Source organism: Sus scrofa, chromosome 13, assembly GCF_000003025.6.
Source record: "Sus scrofa isolate TJ Tabasco breed Duroc chromosome 13, Sscrofa11.1, whole genome shotgun sequence".
Classification (NCBI taxonomy): domain Eukaryota; kingdom Metazoa; phylum Chordata; class Mammalia; order Artiodactyla; family Suidae; genus Sus; species Sus scrofa.
In genome coordinates this window covers 207,435,509-207,444,150 of record NC_010455.5, presented here as the reverse complement: position 1 = coordinate 207,444,150, position 8,642 = coordinate 207,435,509, and positions in this window count along the sequence as shown.

Genomic DNA, 8,642 nt, shown 5'->3' with positions numbered 1-8,642 from the left:
AACGGCTTGATGCCTCGAACTGCGAACTGCGTGTGGGCGGCGGCGGGCGCCGTCGTGCGAGAAGGGCCACCCTTGTGCGCTGGGGTCTCGCCCTTTGACTTGTGGATCCACTGATGCTGCTCCGGGGACTGTGCTCGGCTTTCCCGCGGCGGTGCCCGCCCGTGAGCTCCACCAGCGCCCTCCGCAGTGTGCACGCCTGGGTCTCGGCGCCTCTTCCAGCAGCGCCGGCTCCGCCTTCTGCCGAGGGGTGTCTGAGATCCCTGCTATGACGCTGAATTGGGGTCCCCAGGACCACACCTGGGATCAGAGCCTTGCTGGGAGGCCTCAGCTGGGGTTCATTAGCAAGAGGCCCAGGGGCTCGGGCAGCACGGGGGACGTGGTGTGGGCGGCGGGGCGCGCAGGCCCCCCAGCCCCTGCCCATTGCGCAGGTGCACTTGGCTCCCCAGCAGGAGCTGGGACAGCCCGTGTGCACTGCTGTCTGCAGGGAGCTTGTGGGAGACCAGCGCCCTGGGTTTTTATCGGGGGCCGGTCCCGTGGGCACCCCCTGCCCGGCCCCAAACTTCCAGGCCCCAGAGCGGGGCTGGCTCCCACGCGTGCCACACTGCTCGTGCAGATGGTCTAGGTCAGTGAGGTGCTCCTGTCACACCACGCCGGTTCCTGGATGCCCGAGGACGCCGTCTCCGCGCCTGTGCTCCTCCTGCGTCAGCATCCTGAGCGTCTCCCCCGAGCGTCTTAGTTGGAGGGTTCAGAGTGTTTGCTCTTAGGCGGGTGCTCCCTTCTTGGGTGTGTTTGCTGCCCTCTTCCTCGGTGCTGGACACACCTGCAGGTGTTCAGGTATTTGGGATGGAGATCCGTCCATGGTTTCCTGTTCGCTAGTCCGGTTCCAGGGACAGAGAGGGGAGTTGTAGGGCTTTGCCCCTGGGTGCATCCTGGGCAGAGGGTGGTCCTGCAGACTTGGTGGCCCCAGGGCTGGTCACGAGCTCGCAGGCTCCCCTTGACCCTTACCCCTGTGAGTGGGCCATGGTGGCGGCGCCCGGTGGCATTTCTGTGCAGGTTGGGCTCACCGTTTGGAGGCCGTGCAGGTGTGGTGCACCTGTCCTGTGCGTCTGTCGGGGCTCTAGGTGGAAGGCAGAGCCCATGTTGGTACACGGGAGGCCCAGGACCGCCTGCTGCCTCCCCCCCGCCCCCGCCACTGCACCTCGCTTCACGGCTGCACCCAGGGCCCTGGGTGCCTTCCCAGCCTTAGGGACAGCAGGGTGGAGGGGCTGGAGCCCCTGACCCCGAGTCCCCAGGTCCTGTGTCCTGGGTGTGCACTCATCCAGCCCCGCTGGTCCCTCAGAGGCTGCCCTCCACCCTCCTGGGGGCCCTGTGTCCCCGCAGCTGTCTCCCCCGCCAGCCTGGGGAGGGAGCCCTCTCCCCCTGCCTGGCTGCTCCTCTCCTTCTTGGGCCCCTGATTCTCCCTCTGTCCAGGGCTGCGGCCCCGGAACCCCTCTGCTATTGTCACTTTGTCCTTTGAAGGTTGTTAGCGGTTGCCTTATATACTGAGGTGCTTCTGTGTTGGGTGCGTAGACCTTCGCAATTGTTCTCTCTTCCTGGATTGATCCTTTGAGCATCACGCAGTGTCCTTCCTTGTCTCTTGCAAGGCTCTTCAAGGTCCGTTGTGTCTGGTAGGAGTATTGCTGCGCCAGCGTTCTTTCGATTTCCATTTCCTCATCCTCTCACGTTCCGTGTGGATGTGTCCCCGGAAGTGACGTGGGTCTCGGAGACAGCATGTGTGTGGGTCTTGCTTCCGTGTCCACGCAGCCAGTCTCTGTCTTTTGGTTGGGGCGGTTAGTCCATTCACATTTAAGGTAATTACTGACGTGTGTGCTCTCGTTGCCATTTTATTAACTGTTTCCGATTTGTTTTTGTTGGTCTTCTTCCTTTCTTGTTCTCTCCTCTTGTGGTTTGACGACTATTTTTAGGGTTGTATTTGTGTTGATTTTTCTTGTTTGTGTCAATTGTAGATTTTTGGTTTGCATTGCCCTGCAGTTTTGATATAGGAGTCTATATACATATGAGATTGTTTCAAGTCGTTGGTCTCTTAATTGCAAGTGCATCCAGTGTCCTGCATTTGTACCCTCCTCTTCTCACGATTTCTGATTTTGGTGGCATATTTGTGCATGGATGATTTTGTATCTTTACTGTATATATATATGCCTTTACTGGTGAGCCTTGTCATTTGTGCTATTTTTTGTTTTGAGTTATGACCTTTTCTGCCTAGAGAAGATCCTAAAGCTGGTTAATGTTGCTGAATTCTCTTAGCTTTTGCTTATCTGTGAAGCTTTTGATTCTCCTTCAAATCTGAATGAGAGCCTTGCTGGGTAGAGTCATCTTGGTTGGAGGTTTTTTCCCTCTCATCACATGAAGTATATATATCATGCCACTCCCTTCTGGCCTGCAGAGTTTCTGCTGAAAAATCTGCCGATAACCTTATTGGGGTTCCCTTGTATGTTACTTGTTTCTTTTCCCCAGCTGCTTTCAAGATTTTCTCTTTGTCTTTAGTTTTGGTCAGTTTGATTAATATGTGTCTCGGGGTGTTCCTCCTTGGGTTTATTTTATATGGTACTCGTTGTGCTTCCTGGATTTCAGTGAGTGGTTCCTTCCCCATGTGAGGGAAGTTTTCGGCTATTATCTCTTGGAATATTTTTTCTGTCCCCTTCTCTCTCTCTCTTCTCCTTCTGGCACCCCTATAATACGGATGTTGATGCTTTTAACGTTGTCCCAGAGTTCCCTGAGACTCTCTTCATTTCTTTTCAGTCTTTTTTCTCTTTTCTGTTCTGCACCCATGATTTCCACTCGTCTGTCCTCCACCTCGCTTATTCGTTCTTCTGCCTCCTGTATTCTGCTGTTAGCTGCTTCTAGTGAATTTTTTATTTCAGTGATTGTATTTTGCATCTCTTCTTGTTTAAGTTTTATATATTGTGTCTCTTTGCTCAGTGTTTGCTGTAAGTTATCCATCTTTGCCTCCAGTTTATTCGCAATGTCTTGCATCATCTTCAGCATCATCAGTCTAAAGTCTTTGTCCTGGAGGCTGAGAATCTCCAGATCACTTAGCTGTTTTTCTGGGGTTTTTTCTTGCTCCCTCATCTGAGTTACAGTTCTCTGCCTTTTCATTTTTATAGGTTTTTGGTGTGGTCTCTTTTTCGCAGACAGTAGAGTTGTAGCCTCTCTTACTTGTGGTGTCTGCCCCCCTTGTGGCTGAAGTTGGTATGGGGGGCTTGCTGTGGGCTTCCTGATGGACAGGATGAATGCCTGCCCACTGGTAGGTGGGGCTGATTCCAATCCCTCTGACGGGTGGGGCTTTGTCTCTGGATGGGATTAGAGGTGGCTGTGTGCCTGGGGGGTCATTAGGCAGCCTGTTTACTGATGGGTGGGGCTGTGACCCCACTTGGATCATTGTTTGGCCTGAGGCTTCTCAGTGCTGATGGGTGGGGCCAGGTTTTCCCAAAAGGGCCACCTCCAGAGGAGCACACGCTGCAATGTCCTTCCCCCACAATAAGCCACAGTCACCCCGTTTTCCCAGAAAGATCCTCTAAGAACCACAGTCAGGTCTGACCCAGATTCCTATGGAGCCTCTGCTTTGCCCTGGGACCCTGTGCATGTGTACCTCTGTGTGCGCCTTTTAAGAATGGGGTCCCCGTGTCCCCCAGTCTCGTGGAGCTCCTGCGCACAAGCCCCACTGGCCTTCAATGCCAGATGCTCCGGGGGCTCTTTCTCCCAGTGCCAGATCCCCAAGCGTGAGGACCTGACATGGGGCTCAGAACTCTCACCCCTGTAGGTGAGTCTCTGTGACACAGTTACTTCCCAGTCTGTGCGCTGCCCACCCGGTGGGTGTGGGGTTGCTCATATCACGTAATCGCCCCTCCTACCTCTTGATGTGGCCTCCTCTTTGTCTTCTGGAGTAGGGTATCTTTTTGAAAGTTTCCGGTCCATTTGGTTGGAGGCTGTTCAGCGCTTGGTTGTGATTTTGTGGTCTTTATGAGAGAAGCTGAGCTCCAGGCCTTCTGTTCTGCTGTCTTAATCCCATCTCCCCAGCAACCCGCCTTGTGCACCTCTGCGGCCTCCTCGGCTGGGCGAGCCCCTTCACCTCTGCTTCCTCACCTGAACCAGGGGTGATGCGGTCCTCGTGGGCGCGCCGCGGCAGGGGTCCACCGCGGGCCTCTAGGACGCAGTGCCCTCAGGACACAACCTGAGGGCGTTCTCAGCTTTTGACAGACCCCCGCGGTGCCAGCGTTGCCTGCGGGAGTGTGGAGAGGAGTCACGAAACCTGCTCAGCTCGGCTGAGCGACCCGGGCAGCCCCTCGCCCCGGCCTGTTGCAGACGCGCCCACATCCCCTGAGCAGGTGTCAGGCGGACCCCCTGGAGTCCCGCAGGCCCTCCGTGGCCATCATCTCCTCTTAGGGGGCCGTGCACAGGGCGCCAAGCCTGGCCCCCGGCCTGCACTCAGCCCCGGGAGGGGCACAGGCGCCGAGGCCGGCTGGGGTGGTGAGCGGCCTGGGAGGGCGGCCGGGGCGTGAGACTGCGTGACCTCTGACCCTCCACGCAGGTCCACGCCATCACGGCCCCGGGGAAGCGGCACGGGGAAGGGGCACCGGGCCTGGGGCCCTGCCAGGTCGCTGGGCCCTGTCCAGGTTGCGGGTCCCACACGGTGCGGGTGGCCGGCGCCCACTGCCTGTCCCGCCTTCACAGCTGGGCTGTGTGAGAGCCAGCCGATGCCCATGACTCGGGTTGGCCGCAAGGAACGGTGGCGACACGCTCCTTCCGAGGTGCGCGTGCGCGTGCGGGCTTACCCCCGGGCAGAGAACACGTCATTGGCACCGACGCAGATGGAAACGAGAGAGACGGAGGCTTGTCTTTTGCTGGTGGCTCTTTGGGATGCTGGATAACGCGCCAAACGAGCTGGAAGCACACGAAAGGCTCGCAGCCTCAGGGCGGAGCGGACTCGAGGATTCGCGCCGTCTCCCTCCTGGAGCAGCTCCTTGGGCACCAGCGGCAGTGAGGTACCACCTGCAGACCTCGGCGCCACCTCTTGCTGCCCGACCCGCCTTCCTAAACACCCGTGCCCCATGCACACGCATGCACACACACAGCGTGCACCCGGAGCTCCTGGGGCAAGAAGCCCTGTGACCTTCAGGGCTGGTCAGGGGCGGGCACCGGCCCCCATGCCAGCCCCTCCACGATCCAGGACACTGAGACCACTTGAGGTCCGCGCACGGGCGAGACGGGCCTCGGCCTTCACGTCCCACTCCTGCAACCCCTGGGCACTGCCCAGGGGCCTGGGCAGCCTTACAGGGACCAGGGGTTGGGCTGCAGGGACGAGGGACGAGGGTGTCCCTGACCAGCTAAGCTGCTGCGGAGGGGGCACCCAAGGGTTGTGACCAGCCGCAGGGACCCAGCGTTGGGGGATGAACCCCATTCTGGCCACTGCTCCAGGCTCGCAGGAGTGCTGGGCTCCCCTTGGCCAAACCTGGCGCGAGGCTGAGGGCACACGTCCTGAAAGCAGAGCATGAGGTGGGTGGAGGGTGGCCAGGCACCGACCCGAAGCATCCTGCCCCTTGCAACTGTGCGGAGGCCCCGCGGCTGCCTTCTGGGCCAGGCCTGCGGGCGCTTGGGGAGTGGAAGGTATGAGCCAGGGTCCTGGGGTTTTTGGAACAACTTGGGAGGGAGTGGTCCCTCCCTGCCCCCCACCCCCCATCACATCAGCGCTGGCCGCTGTGGACGCAGAACCAGTGAGCTGCCCGCTGGATGTTCGTGACGCTGCTGCCCAGGGCCGAGGCGACCATGGAGGGGTCTGCCGGTCCCTGCAAGGAAACAAAATAAAATGTCACTCCAGATCATTTACCTTTCAAAGCCCAAGCTTGTCCTGTGGCTGCTAAGCTGCATCGAGGGCTCAGTCCCGGAGCACTGAGGGTGGGACAGCGGGAGAGCCTGGGCCATGCCCCCTCTCCGGTCGCTTGGGGCTGTGGCATCTCCCACCTGCATCCAAGGGCGCCCTTTTCCTGCTGACCCATGAAGCAGAGCTGTTTCTGGATTGTTTGTAGCCACAGCATCCTGGTCTGTGAGCAGCATTTTGCTTGTGCTGTGGTCCTTGGGAGACACCTGTGCACTGGGTTTGCAGGTTGGGCTGAGGGGTTCCTGGCCACACTCGAGGCGGAGGGCCTGGCTTCTCTCGGCCTTGCCTGGGCGTCAGAGTCAGGCCGGTGTCGGGGTGACCTGGGCTGTCCCCGTTCTTTTCTCTTATCAGATCACCTGTCCTTCAACCTTTGCTAGGACTTACCCGTTAAACCAACCACCTGGGCCTGCCGCTTTCTCTGGGAATTTGGTTTTAACTCTTAAAGCCTTGATAGCCTTATATTTATGGTGAATTTCTTATGGATAGCATGTATTTGGGTTTATTTTATTTTATTTTATTTTTGCTTTGCTTTTTAGGGCCGCACCCGCAGCACATGGAGGTCCCAGGCTAGGGGTTGAATCAGAGCTACAGCTGCTGGTCTGCCCCACAGCCACAGCAACCCAGGATCTGAGCCGCATCTGTGACCTACATCACAGCTCACGGCAATGCCAGATCCTTAAGCCACCGAGCGAGGCCAGGGATCGAACCCACAACTTCGTGGTTCCTGGTCATATTCGTTTCCGCTGCGCCGCGATGCGAACTCCTGGGTCTTGTTTTTGTGCCTGTATGATTTCCACCCCATCTGACAGCCTCTCTCTTAATGCGTGTGTTTCTGTTTAATGGCCTCGCCGAGGCTCTTGGATCCGCCCCACGGCTCTGTTTGCTTTCCGTCTGCTCCTCTGGTCGGCACGTGTTCCTGTTTTTCTGCTCTCTTTTGGGTTATTTGAATATTTTTTTAGCCTTCTGTTTAGTTTATCTGCTTTTTTTTCTTTTTCGGTTGTGCATGCGGCATGTGGAAGTTTCCGGGCCAGGGATGGAACTCGCACCACAGCAGGGACCTGGGCTGCTGCAGTGACAACACCAGATCCTTAATCCCCTCTGCCACAAGGGAACTCCAGTTTATTACCTTTTAAAATGTGTTGGAATTCCCCTTGTGGCTCAGCAGTAAGGAGCCCTACTAAGTATTAGTGAGAATGCTGGTTTGATCTCTGATGCTGCTCAGTGGGTTACGGATCCGGTGTTGCTGCGACTGTGGTGTAGGCCGGCAGCTACAGCTCCGATTTGACCCCTCGCCTGGGAACTTATGTATGTCACAGGTTCAGCTGTAAAAGGACCCCCCCCAAAAAAACAAGTGTTTACGGGAGCTCGCATTGCCACGGAAGCGTCAGGTGTTGCAGCAGCCGCTGCTTGGATTCGATCCCTGGCCCCGGGAACTTCCATATGCCGGGGGTGCAGCCAGAAAATCAATTTAAATAAATTGATTCGTACGAGCTGGCCAGGGATCAAACCTGCACCTTGGTGCTGCAGAGACGCTGCCCGTCCCGCTGGGCCACAGTGGAAGCTCCTCTAGATCACTTTTAAAGTATCTTTTGGCTTTGGGCCGACCGTCCTCTGAATGAGCCCTCCCTCTGTTTGGGGCGTCACACAGAGCTTGGTGTCAGGCCCACGCAAAGATCTAGAGCAGCAGGAACCAGAATCCCCAACACGGCAGGATGGCAAGGAGGGCGTCCACTGCCTGGGGGCCGGCCTGCCCAGGAGGCGCGGCCATGTGGGAGCAGAGCAGGGCGTCCACCACACAGGCGGCGTGGTGAGCAAGGGGAGGTGGTGACGGGGCAGTGGGGGGACCTCAGCCTCTGGAGGTTCTGAATAGATGGGTGCCAGCTGCAGACCCCGACTGGCCTTGTGCCTCCACCCTCTGCACGGAGAGACAAGCCCTCACTCCTTTGGTCAGCTTGGGGGCCAGACAGATCCAAGGTGGTGGCCGAGCCAGCAGCTGGCCTGGGGGGGGGGCCTCTGGCCAGGGGAGGGTTGGGGACAGGACAGCAGCAGCGTGTCCCACACCAAAACTAGGAGCCCAGGCTGGGCAGCAGGGGCTGGGAGACTGGGCAGCCCTGCATCCTAGGGTTTCCAGATTGACCTTCTGGAAAGTTCATTTGCGTTGCTGAATGAGAAGAGTGGGTGGACGAGGGGGCCAGGAAGGAGGAACTGGGAGAAGAGCCCACTGTGGGGACAGTACCCAGGGGCCCACTGGTGACCAGGTCTCGGTGCCCAGGCTCATGAGGGGGCGGGGAGTCTGGGCTGGACCAGCAGATGCGTGCCCTGCACACACATGCATGCGCAGGGCAGGACAGAGGCCTGGCCCAGTGCCCGTCCCACGGCCCCCGCCGGCTGGCACCCCGTCCATCAGATAGTACCCCGGCCCCGGCAGCGCTCCGCGGTTGTGGACTGGCTTCAAGTATGTTCACATCCCTTCGGGAGAGTGATTAAAAAGTAATGGACCTAAATTTAGCCCGATCGTCAAATAAATCAGCCACATGAATCACCCCGAGATTTGCCAGCCCGTGCACGCCCGGCTCCAGGTGGACGTCACCGCAGGGGGACAGCTGCCTGCCGTGGGGTGGGGCCTGCAGCTCCGAGGGCTCCCACTCCCCCCACACCCCCGCACCATAGGTGGCAAAGATGGCCCAGCATCACACCCCAGGCGGCC